Consider the following 12449-nt stretch of genomic DNA (forward strand, 5'->3'; position numbering starts at 1 on the left):
GAGTCAGACATTTATGATCTAAGTGTGATCAACACAGTTGTAGTCCTTGGCCTTAAGGAATTTGTTGTCTTAGTGGGTGGAAGAGGAGCACTCTTGGGGAAATAGTTAAGCACTAGGCTGCTAATCGAAAGGTTGGCAGTTGGAACCCATGCAGCAGATCTGTGGGAGAAAAACCTGGCTATCTGATCCCATAAAGATTACAGCCTAGAAAACCGTATGCGGCACTTCTCCTGTCACATGTGGTTACTATAATTTGGTATCTACTCGACAGTACTACTAGGTCAACAATCACAATGTTGTAGGTGCTGTAGTTGGGGAAGTCTTGAATGTTGGTGCAATGAGGATAGTGAAACACACAACCCAAGCTAGAGAAGTTAAAGAAGCCATCCTGAAGAATGTGTTTAGGGAAAGATTTAAGAGGTTTTCCATTTGCTGATGAAAGTGAGAATAGTTTACTAGAGGAACACAAAGTTCAGTGTGAATAGAACTTATTTGGTAAGACTGTTGTCATTAGTTGCCATCGAGTTGATTCCAACTCACGATGATCCCATGTCTGTAGAGAACTGTGCTCCATAGGGTTTGCAAGACTGTGACTTTTTGGAAGCAGATCATAAGGTCTTACTTCTGAGGCAGATCTGGGTGAGTAGGAACTGCCAACCTTTCAGTTAGTAATCTAGCGCTTAGCCATTTGCAGTACACAGGGACTCCTTCTTTTGTAATACCAAACTGTAATAGGCAAAATAAGTGAGGCCGGATAAGGAACAAGTAGCCAATGAACAAGGTTCAGAAGAATTAGTACACGTTTCAGGAAAATTAATTAAATATTGTGTCTTTTGTTGTTTGTCTTACAGAAGCAATGTATTTGTGAATATTGTGTTTAAAATTTGCTTAGATAAATTTCAGTAATATACTACTAAAACTTTGAAGGGGTAACATCTTTCTTCTTTGAGAATTTCATATATACCGTAAGAGATTAATAATTACCCCAGTATAATGATTATTTTTATAATTCTTTAATAAGTATTGATTAATTCATAATAATGATTATTCTAAGGATTTATAATAATAATAAATAATAATCCATAATACTAGCAAATTTATTACCTTTTGCTTAATGTTTCCCAAAACTAATTTTGTGAATTCAAATTATTTATGTGTCTAAGAAGAGTGTCCTCACATCCTCTAATCTCTGCTTGCATTTTTAATCCTGGGATATACGAATTATAACACACTTTCTGGCATAGATAACAGAGTCACTCTCTGATCCCATTTTTCTGCTCAGAGCTTTTATCTGTGAATGTGAATTTTCCCTCTTTCTCTTTATTTTAATCATTTTTTATTTACTATCCCTTTTTCTTTTAGCTTTCTTTTTTATTTTCTCATCATGTTTGTCACAATTAGAAACCTTATTAGTTAAACTAATAAATTATTAACAGGTAATATTTACTTGGCACCAAGTATGTTCCAGACACTTTGCATACATTATTTCATATACTTATCAAAATATTCCTATGAAATATTATGACAAGAGCTTAACAGATGAAGAAACAGTATCAAGGAACTTAAAATGACTTGCTTAATTTCAGTCAGTAAGTAGAATAATTAGGAATCACACACGTTTTGTAATATTCCAAAATCTCTTCAACCTTTGAAATGCAGATCCGTGAGACACTTTAATATCAACACTAACATTGATTCTGATACCACAGATTCCAAAAAAAAAAAAAAAAAAGGCTCAGAAAAGCTGGGTTGGAATTATTTGAAGCAGAGTGAGGCAGATAGCCAAAATCCATTCAGAGCAGAGGCATAACGTTATTCTTCCGTCTTCCTTGTCCCCAAACACTCAACATTGAAGTGAATGGCCTTGTCAGGTACTTGGTTAGCACAGCAGGCAATGTGGCATTTGAGAAGAAATCTGTAATCACTAATTATGGTCTACAGGTAAAGGAGCTATCTGAACCAGCAGAGACTTACAGTGAGATATGGTTTATGTGAATTTGTAGGGTAGACATAATTTTAGAAAATAACAGAATCACATTGATAGTCTTTTTATTGAAGCATAAAGCCCTCATTTGCTTAGGCAGGCTTTTGCATGTCTCATAGATTGTCTTTTGAAGATGAGTTCTCTATAAGATTTAGCTGCAATGTCAAAACTTAGGGACAAGTACAACCACTTTGGAAATCAATTTGGTGCTTCCTTAAAAAGCTAGAAATAAAACTACCATACGATCCAGCAATCCCACTCCTTGGAATATATCCTGGTGAAATAAGAACCTTTACACGAACTGATATATGCACACCTACGTTCATGGCAGCACTGTTTACAATAGCAAAAACATGGAAGCAACCAAGGTGCCCATTGACGGATGAATGGTTAAATAAATTATGGTATATTCACACAATGGAATACTACACATCGATAAAGAACAGAGATGAATCTGTGAAACACTTCATAACATGGAGGAATCTGGAAGGCAAGTGAAATTAAACAGTTGAAAAAGGACAAATATTGTGTAAGAACTGGAGAAATAGTTTAAACAGAAGAAAATATTCTTTGATGGTTATGAGAGGGGGAGGGAGACAGGCTGAGAGAGGGGTATCACTAATTAGACAGTGGATAAGAACTACTTTAGGTGATGGGAAAGACAACACACGATACAGGGGAGGTCAGCACAACTGGACTAAACCAAAAGTAAAGAAGTTTCCTGAAAAAGCTGAATGCTTTGAAGGCCAGTGTAGCAAGGGTAGGGGTTTGGGGACCATGGTTTCAGGGGACATCTGAGTCAATTGGCATAATAAATTCTATTAAGAAAACATTCTGCATCCCACTTTGGAGAGTGGCGTCTGGGGTTTTAAATGCTAGCAAGCGGCCATATAAGATACATCAATTGGTCTCAATCCACCTGCAACAAAGAAGAATGAAGAGCACCAAGAACACAAGGTAATTACTAGCCCAAGAGACAGAAAAGGCCACACAAACCAAAGACTATATCAGCCTGAGGCCAGAAGAACTAGATGGTGCCTGGCTACAACAATGACTGACCTGACAGGGAACACAACAGAGAACCCCTGAGGGAGCAGGAGAGCAGTGGGATGCAGACCCCAAATTCTCATAAAAAGACCAGACTTAGTGGTCTGACTGAGACTAGAAAGACCCCAGTGGTCATGGCCCCAGACCTTCTGTTGGACCAGGAACCACTCCCAAAGCCAACTCTTCAGACAGGGATTGGACTGGACAATGGGTTGGAGAGGGGTGCTAGTGAGGAGTGAGGTTCTTGGATCAGGTGAACACTTGAGACAATGTTGGCATCTCCTGCTTGAAGGGAAGGTGAGAAGGTAGAGGGAGTTAGAAGCTGGCAAAATGGACATGAGAAGAGAAAGTGGAGGGAGAGAGCAGGCTGTCTGATTAGGGGGAGAGCAATTGGGAGTATGTAGCAAGGTACATATAAGTTTTTGTGTGAGAGACTGACTTGATTTGTAAACTTTCACTGAAAGCACAATTAAAATTAAAATAAAATTATAAAAAATAAATGTTCTTTTAAGGCACAAAAAACAACAACAAAAAAAAACTTAGGGACAGAAGATGGCCAAAGGTGACACTGAAATGGTAGAGAGCTGTCTGAAAGAAACTATTTGAAGTAGAGAGGTGACAGAGGGTAAGACAGCACCCTGACTGTTAAGGCTGAATAAACAGCTTTACTTTCAGAAGTCCAACATATTTTGAATAGGAAAACATTAAAGTTCATGATCATTTATTCATTCAAATAAGATTTGATGAGCAACCACTATATGTCAGGCACCATCCTAGATGTTGGGATATGCAGTGAAGAGAACAGAATGAAAGTCTCATAGAGATTATAGTCTAGAAACAAGAATGATAAAAAGCAAATAGATACATAAGGTGTTGATAAGTGATTTGAAGAATAATGACAAACCAGGAATTGAAAAGTGAGAGATAATGCTGCTCAAGGTATTGCAGTAGGTGAGTGCTTTACCGATAAGGTAATATTTTAGGACAGCCTAGAATTGTATGAGCAAGTAAAATCTGAGGATAAATGGATGAATAATATTGTTGCCAGAGACAGCAACACCAAAGAATGAAAACACCATTAGGCAAAATGTGTTTAATGTGTTCAAGAGGTAAAGAAAACCAGTGTGACTGGAGGGGGAGAGAAGTGGGCAAAGCCAGAGGGACAGGCAGGCACTAGATTAACCAGGGGAGTATTGCCATGGAAAGGTAATAATGCTAATAAACAGAAAATTCTGCAAAAAGTTTTAGACACCTACATTGCTGTTGCTGTCTAGTCTCAATTTGTAATCAGAAATAACACTGACCACATGTACTTTTTTCCTTTGTTCTTTATTGTTATTTCAAAATGAAGAAATCTCGGTCATCTGTCTTGTATACATTTGTGGTGTGTTACTATTTTTTATATTAAAGTGTCAAAGAAGGAATTTTATTAAATGAATTCAGGCAGTTTATCATGACACATCTACCAGAGTGCCCAGAATTGAAAATTTTTAAGTAAATCCAGTCTGCTTCCACTATAGAACAGGTGTGGTCAAATGAGTTCCTCTATGTGGCCTTTTACCTTGGCTCATTGGTAAAGCAGCTTGATAGATTTTTCCCCTAAGCTCTGAGGAGTTACCTTTGCCCTAGCTTTTACCCCAGAGGGTTTGTTACTTGTGTCCAGGTTAATTGACATTTCTTCAGTAAGTTATATACAATTTGGTTTGATATTTTTTTTCTCACCCTAGGCTGCAGCCTGCCCTGTGATTGGGATGCACCTTGCAGGAATTGGTCAATAGTCTATGCAAACGAGTGAGTTGTAACCCAGCCACACCTACTTTGCAAATGAAGTGTCTGTGGCCTACCAAAAGGGGATTGGTCAGTCCATGGCTGTCATGGATTTAATTACATCCCTCCCAAAAAATGTGCGTATCAACTTGGTTAGGCCATGATTCTCAGTGTTCTGTGGTTGTCCTCCATTTTGTGATTGTAATTTTATGTTAAGAGGATTAGGGTGGAATTGTAACACTACCCTTACTCAGGTCACCTCCCTGATCCAATGTAAAGTGAGTTTCCCTGGGATGTGGCCTGCATCACCTTTTAGCTCTCAAGAGATAAAAGGAAAGGGAAGCAAGCAGAAACAGTTGGAGACCTCATACCACCAAGAAAGCAGCACCAGGAGCAGAGTGCATCCTTTGGACCCAGGGTCCCTGTACCTGAGAAGCTCCTCCACCAGGGAAGATTGAGGACAAGGACCTTCCTCCAGTGCAGACAAAGACAGACTTCCCCTGAAGCCAACGCCCAGGATTTGGACTTTTAGCCTGCTTTACTGTGAGGAGATAAACTTCCGTTTGCTAAAGCCATTCACTTGTAGTATTTCTGTTATAGCAGCACTAGATAACTAAGACAATGGCCCTGGTGGGAATGCCATGCTTTGAAATTGACAAGGAGTTGTGTATACCTGTGCAGCTAGACAGGTTTTGCAGACAAAAAGAAGCAGCAGGAAGAAGCAAAAGAAAGAAAACAAAAAGAAGAATCAGAGAGAGGAGGCAAAGAACCTCCTAAAAGAGCTGTGACATGGGTGATGAGCTATAACACTGAAGACAGTGAGAAGCCTGGAAAAGAACCAGTGGCAGAACTGGTGGTGACAGGCTTGGAAGAGGCCCAGAGACAGAGCCAGCAGTGACAGATGGCAGGGCCAAGAGGAGCCTTTCCTGAGGGAGCTGAGAGGAGCCTGTCCTCAGGGGGCTGAGAGGAGCCTGTCCTCAGGGGGCTGAGAGGCATCCTGCATCCCCTGCATTGTCTTCTTCACTGAAGAAGGGAGACTATGCCCACATGCTTCCTGACCCCGATTCCTGAGATGTAGCCTATTGATTGGGATCCCATATTGTACCCTGCCCCTTAGTAAACCACTTAACTGTAACTATGGTCTGTGAGTTCTGTGTGGCCATTGCAACAGACTATGGAACCCAACAGAGATGCAGAGAGTGCTGCCATGGGACGACGGATGGCTGGTGTTGGAATTGGTAAAAAGGTTGGAGAGTGGAGGCATGTCTGACCTCCATGTCATAGGAATCAGCCTTGGGTTCGTCCTGATCATTATCTCTCCTGAAGTTAGACAGATACTGATGACACTATCACTACTGCTGCCATTTTACAACAGGAAGGTTTATTTTAGTTTCTAAATCCTCTAGAATTAATAAGATATTAAACCATATTTCAATGAGTCCTGGGGGCTCAGTGGTTAAAGTTTGACCCCACTAGCAGCTCTGTGGAAGAAAGATGTGGCAGCCTGTTTCTGTAAAGATTACAGCCTTGAAAACCCTCTGACGCAATTCTACTCTGTCCTCCCACACAGTCGCTGTGAGTCAGAATTGACTCAACGGCCACAGGAGATAAACCATATTTCAATTCTAGCTGCATGTCTCCCAGAATAATAGGAAAAGGCAGCTACAATGGTTCCCTTCTGGTTTATTTTATTTTGCTAAGTTTTACTGTATTATTTTCATTATAGTCAATGCTTCGTTTGAAAAAAAAAAATCCAACCAGTGCTCTTACTTCTCTGTCCTTTCCACTCACAGAAGTGGCTCAAAAGTTGAATCACGTGTCATGATTCAGGGACGCTCTCATCATCTCAGCTTCCCTCCTCCAGATCACTCAAAGCAGCTCACAGAACCTTGACCACAATGCTGTCCTTCCCCTGAGAGACACAGCTGGCCGGATCTTGCTCTTCTTCACACACTCCCACTGGTGCCACATATTTGGGCTAAGTCCTTGCTGCCAGCATATACGCACGGTTAGCAACTGAAGAAGGTACAATTTATGGATTTAACATTTGCACATTAACAGTTTGTCACAAGGTTGAGTTTTACTCCCAGCGACTAGCCAAGAGGCCAAAGCCGTTGCCGTCGAGTCGATTCCAACTCATAGCTACTCTGTAGGACAGAGTAGAACTGCCCCATAGAGTTTCCGAGGAGCACCTGGTGGATTTGAACTGCCAACCTTTTGTTTAGTAACTGTAGCTTTTAACCACTATTCCACCAGGGTTTCCCCAGTGACTCTAATGAGCAAAAAATCAAGAAAAACATATTTAACATATATTCTCAAAACATTTATCTTATATTCTATAGGAAGGTCTATGTTCTACTTAGTAAGCAAAATTGTTATTGATTTTAAATTCAGATTATCTGCCCTAAATGCAACATTGTTTTGCCAAAGACACTATAAAAAAAAAAATGCAACATTGTTTTGCCAAAGACACTATAAGAACTGAATTATTTATACTAAATTCAAGTAAACTATTTATTGAATGCCTGTTCTGTGCCACACGATGTCCTCAGCATTTGGCACACAGCAGTGTTCAAAACAGATTAAAAATTCCTACCCTTCTGGAGTTGGTTTTCCAGCAGCGTAATTGCTACTTAATAAGGAAACAGCATGATATTTCTGGAATTGAGTATTAAAAACTAGCTTCCAGGGTGACTCAGGGTATTTAACTTTTTTTTTTTTTAATTTCGGTTTTTCACTTCTTCAATATGACAAATAATGTCCCATCAACTTTTCATCTTCAACAAAGATGTTGCCCAAGGTCATTCTGACCCTGTGCTAGAAATAGACATAGCAAGGGCAATCTAATCCCCAGCAGTAGTTTAGAAACTACTCACTGATGATATCAAGTGTTATTAGCAACTGTTAGGATAGCTCCCCAGCCTGGTGAAAAAAATGTATTAAATATTTGACATAAATCCATACCAGAGTGTTTTGTGTGGGAAGGGAAGGGCGAAGGAGTAATGGTATCTAAATTAAAATTGATTAATCTGGGCTAATGTGTTTCCACTGCTTCATTCTTTATGTAAACTACATGCAGCTGTACAAGGTATCAGACATAGCATGTTCCCATGCTGCATTGTTTTTTTGTTGTTGTTAGGTGCTATTGAGTTTTGACTCATAGTGACCCTATATACAAGAGAACAAAACACTGCCCAGTCCTGCACCATCCTCACAATTATTGCTGTGTTTGAGCCCACTGTGTTAATCCATCTCCTAGAGGGTCTTCCTCCTTTTCACTGACCTTCTACTTTACCAAATATGGTGTCTGTCATGGGTTGAATGTGTCCCCCCAAAATATCTGTCATATTAGCTAGGTCCTGATTCCCAGCGTTGTATGTTTGTCCACCATTTTGTCATCCCATGTGATTTCCCTATTTGTTGTAAATCCTATCGCTATGATGTTAATAATATGGATTAGCAGCAGTTGTGTTGATGAGATCTACAAGATTAGATTGTGTATTAAGCCAATCACTTTTGAGACATAAAAGAGAAAAGCGAGCAGAGACAGGAAACCTCATACCACCAAGAGAGTAGTGCCGGGAGCAGAGTGTATCCTTTAGAAATAGGGTTCCTGTACAAAGAAGCTCCTAGTCTAGAGGAAGATTGATGACGAGGACCTTCCTCCAGAGCCAATAGAGAAAGAAAGTCTTTCCCCAGAACTGACTCCCTGAATTTGAACTTCTAGCCTACCAGACTGTGAGAAAATAAATTTACCTTTGTTAAAGCCATCCACTTGTGGTATTTCTGTTATAGCAGGCCTAGATAACTAAGACAATGTCCTTCTTCAGGGACTGATCTTTCCTGATAACACATCCAAAGTATGTGAGACGAAGTCTCGACATCCTTGCTTCTAAGTAGCATTGTGGTCACACTTCTTCCAAGACAGATTTTTTCATTCTTTTGGCAGCCCATGGTATATTCAATATTCTTCTCCAACACAATTCAAAGGTGTCAATTCTTCTTTGGTCTTCCATACTTATCTTCCACCTTTCACATGCATGTGAGGTGACTGAAAATACCGTGGATTGGGTCAGGCACACTTTAGTCTTCAGGGTAACATCTTTGCTTTTCAACACTCTACAGATATCTTTTACATTAAATTTGCCCAATGCAGTACATCATTTGATTTCTTGACTGCTGCTTCCATGGGCATTGATTGTGGATCCAAGTAAAATGAAATCTTTGACGATATCAATATTTTCTCCATTTACATGATGTTGCTTATTGGTCCAGTTGTGAGGATTTTTATTTTCTTTATAATGAGGTACAATCCATAGTGAAGGCTGCATTTATATAGCATTAGATCTAGAAGATACTGCAGAGGATTTTAAGTCCAGTCCCAACATTTCATAGAGGAGGAAACTGAGACCTAGGGTAATGAAACATTATCTTACAGTCTCAGAATATTCAATAGCAAATCTTGGGTCAACACTAAGAATTTGATCCCAGTGTCTTGTTCTTTCCTCTATGTTTTGCAACTTTCCTGCAATCTCCATAGTCCAGAATATTTATCAGAAAATAAAATTCATACTATTGCAAAATGAAGTATATTTTATAAGTAAACTTGTTCCCTAAAAATCTGTGGCCAGTTTTACAATTCTAGAGTGAAACTCTCAGGCAGAAGGTGATAGGAATTGAGGGAGAAGGTAGAGGTACAGTTTGGTGAGGTTTTTTTTTTTTTTTTTATGTCGATTGCCTATAATTGACAACTCAAATAATAGTGCTTTAATCAAGTTAGGGGTTATTTTTCTCACATAGCAAGGAAGTCTGGAAGTTGGCTATCTAGTGCCAATGCCATCAGTGATTCAGGCCTAATCTATCTTTCTGCTCAACCACTGTTACCAAAAAACCAAACCTGCTGCCATCGAGTCGATTCCGACTCATAGGCCTGTGGCTTTCTCCTCAGACTTATCACCTCCTGGTTGCAAACCGGCTGTTCACTTCTAGCATTGAATCTTTATCCTGAACAAGAGGAAGTGGAAAATAAAAGGCAAAATTCATTCTGCCCTGAGTTAAAGAGGTTTTATAGGAGTTTTTTCTGGCCCTTATATCTCTTTTTTCAATACTTGATCACATTAGTATCCCTTTTCACAAATGTAGCTGGGAAGTAGTTTCTTCACAGTCCATTTTGATAAAGGGTATAAAATATCTCTAGTAATATTCTGCTGTTGAGGAGAAATATTTATATTTTTATAGCCTATGGGATGTAACAATTAAGGCTATGATTATTGCAAGTTTTGTTTTAAAAGTTTCACAAAATCATGTATTTTTGGAAATTAAAATTATTAGGAATATAAAAAGGTATCATACCAGCCTGTGGTGGTTAATTTATTTACATTTCTGTCTATTATATGGCACACATATTTTTTTGCAATTTGTCTTTGTTCTCTTTCTTTTGTACTGTTTAAATAAAAGGAACTATGATTTTAAGTCACATTTCTATAAGGTAACATAAATGAGTTGTATTTATTTGATAATCCGCAATAAAGATTTGTTGAAATAATGAGTAAACTCGATACACTCATTCTTTTAGGAAACTTGGCAAAGTTAGTGCCGTAACAGCTCTTTGGAGACTCTGGCCATGCTGGGTAAAACTTGGACTATAATTCTTGTCTCAGATTTTTGATGATTTATGTGGACATATGCACACACACATGCACAATGTTAACACTTTACTCATTTCCTCATAAATCACTTTGTTCCTTACTGTCAAAATCTAGTCTGTTGTTAGTTGCCATTGAGTTGGCTCTGAATCACAGCGAACTTATGTGTAACAGAATGATGTGTTGGCCACCCATCATCATCTTCATGATTGTTATGTTTGAGTTTATTGTTGTGGCTATTGTGCCAATTCTTCTCATGGAGTGTTTACCTCATCTATACTGACCCTCTACTTTACCAAACATGATGTCATTTTCTAGTGATTGGTCTTTCTTGATGATAAGTCCAAAGTAAGCAAACTGAAGTCCCTCTAACTTTGCTTCTAAGCAGCATTATGCTTGTACTTTTTCTGAGACTGATTAGTTCATTCTTCTGGTAGTCCATGGTATATTCAATATTCTTTGCCAACACCGCAGTTCAAACTCATGAATTCTTCTACCTTCCCTTTTCACTATCTAGCTTTCACATGCATGTGATGTGACTGAAAAAACCTTGACTTGGGTCAGACACGCCTTAGTCGTTAAAGTGATATCTCTGCTTTTTAACACATTAAGGAGGTTTTCTGCAGCAGATATACCCAATGCATCACTTGATTTTTTGACTGCTCCTTCCATGGACTTTGAATGTTGATACATGTAGAACGAAATTGTTGATAAATTCACTATTTCCTCCATTTATTCTGATGTTATTCATCTCTCCAGTTGTGAGAATTTAAATTTTCTTCACATTCTGGCATAATGCATTCTGAAGGCTGAAATCTTTGACCTGCATCAAGCTTGGTCATAGCTAGATTTTCTTTGACTAGAAAAAAAAAAGTATTCTAAAAAGAATTAAATTTTAAAATACTTTATGACAATATTTAATAAATTTTCTAGAGTATTAACAACATATCTGACATTCAAAAAATTAGTGAAGGTGGATAATATAGTACAGTGCAGGAAAATAGTCACACTCACCAACATGTTGGGAGGATTTTATACATTAAAACCTTTCTTGATGACCATATGGAGATGATAATATATAGATTAAAAATATCTTCTGATCCTACACTTCTAAAACTGTACCCTAATTAAAAAAACGAAATTATGCAAAGGTATGTAGCACAGTGTTTTTAATCACAGGAAACATTAATGATTCTCAGATGCTTTTCACAGCTGTGCAGCTGCCCTGTTTGGCATGTGTGTGTAGGATGTCTCTTCCCACCTTTGTCACCTGTACTTGCTGTCAACACAGGCAATACCAGAAAACAAAATGCATAACATAACAGTTGGTGTATTGGACATAAGATTTATTAATTTATTGTTGAGTAGACAACCATGAAGGAATTTTCATCTATTGTGTTGAGATTTATGTTCACATACTGATAGTTTGGTCCAATATAACTGAGTAAACTAGCTTTTCAGTGAAATCCTATTATCTCCCTGAGTATAGTCCAGAGATTCCCGAGAATGAGAGGGTGTATATGTCTGAGTCTGCTTTCTAAATAGCTGACAGTAGCACCTTGGTAATAGCTGAAATTATTAGATGAATTATTTTCTGCTTTTTTCACTTTTGCATTATTTGAGTGTTTTGAATGAGCTGGTATTGCGTTTATAACTACAGAAGCAAAAAATATTTTTAGTTCTTGAGAAAAAAGTAATCAATAAAACTGTTGGTGGATTATCCAACATTATTGTTGATTAATAGAAGAAAAATGAATGAGTGAATAACATTTCACAAACTGCAGTTACTTTCTTAGTTATAAAAATTACTTGGTTTGGGATAGAATGTTCAACTGTGATTTAACTTAGGATATGAACAACACTTTTGCTATGAAGAAAGACTCACCTCTGATAAACAGTCACTTTAAGTAAAAACAAATATATATCAAATCTCGGAAAAGACTAAAGCTCAAAAAATTATTATTCCGCAAATTAACATCACATACCATAAGTGTTTTTCACTTGTT

The sequence above is a fragment of the Elephas maximus genome, chromosome 13, assembly GCF_024166365.1.
Source record: "Elephas maximus indicus isolate mEleMax1 chromosome 13, mEleMax1 primary haplotype, whole genome shotgun sequence".
In the NCBI taxonomy this organism is placed as follows: Eukaryota; Metazoa; Chordata; class Mammalia; order Proboscidea; family Elephantidae; genus Elephas; species Elephas maximus.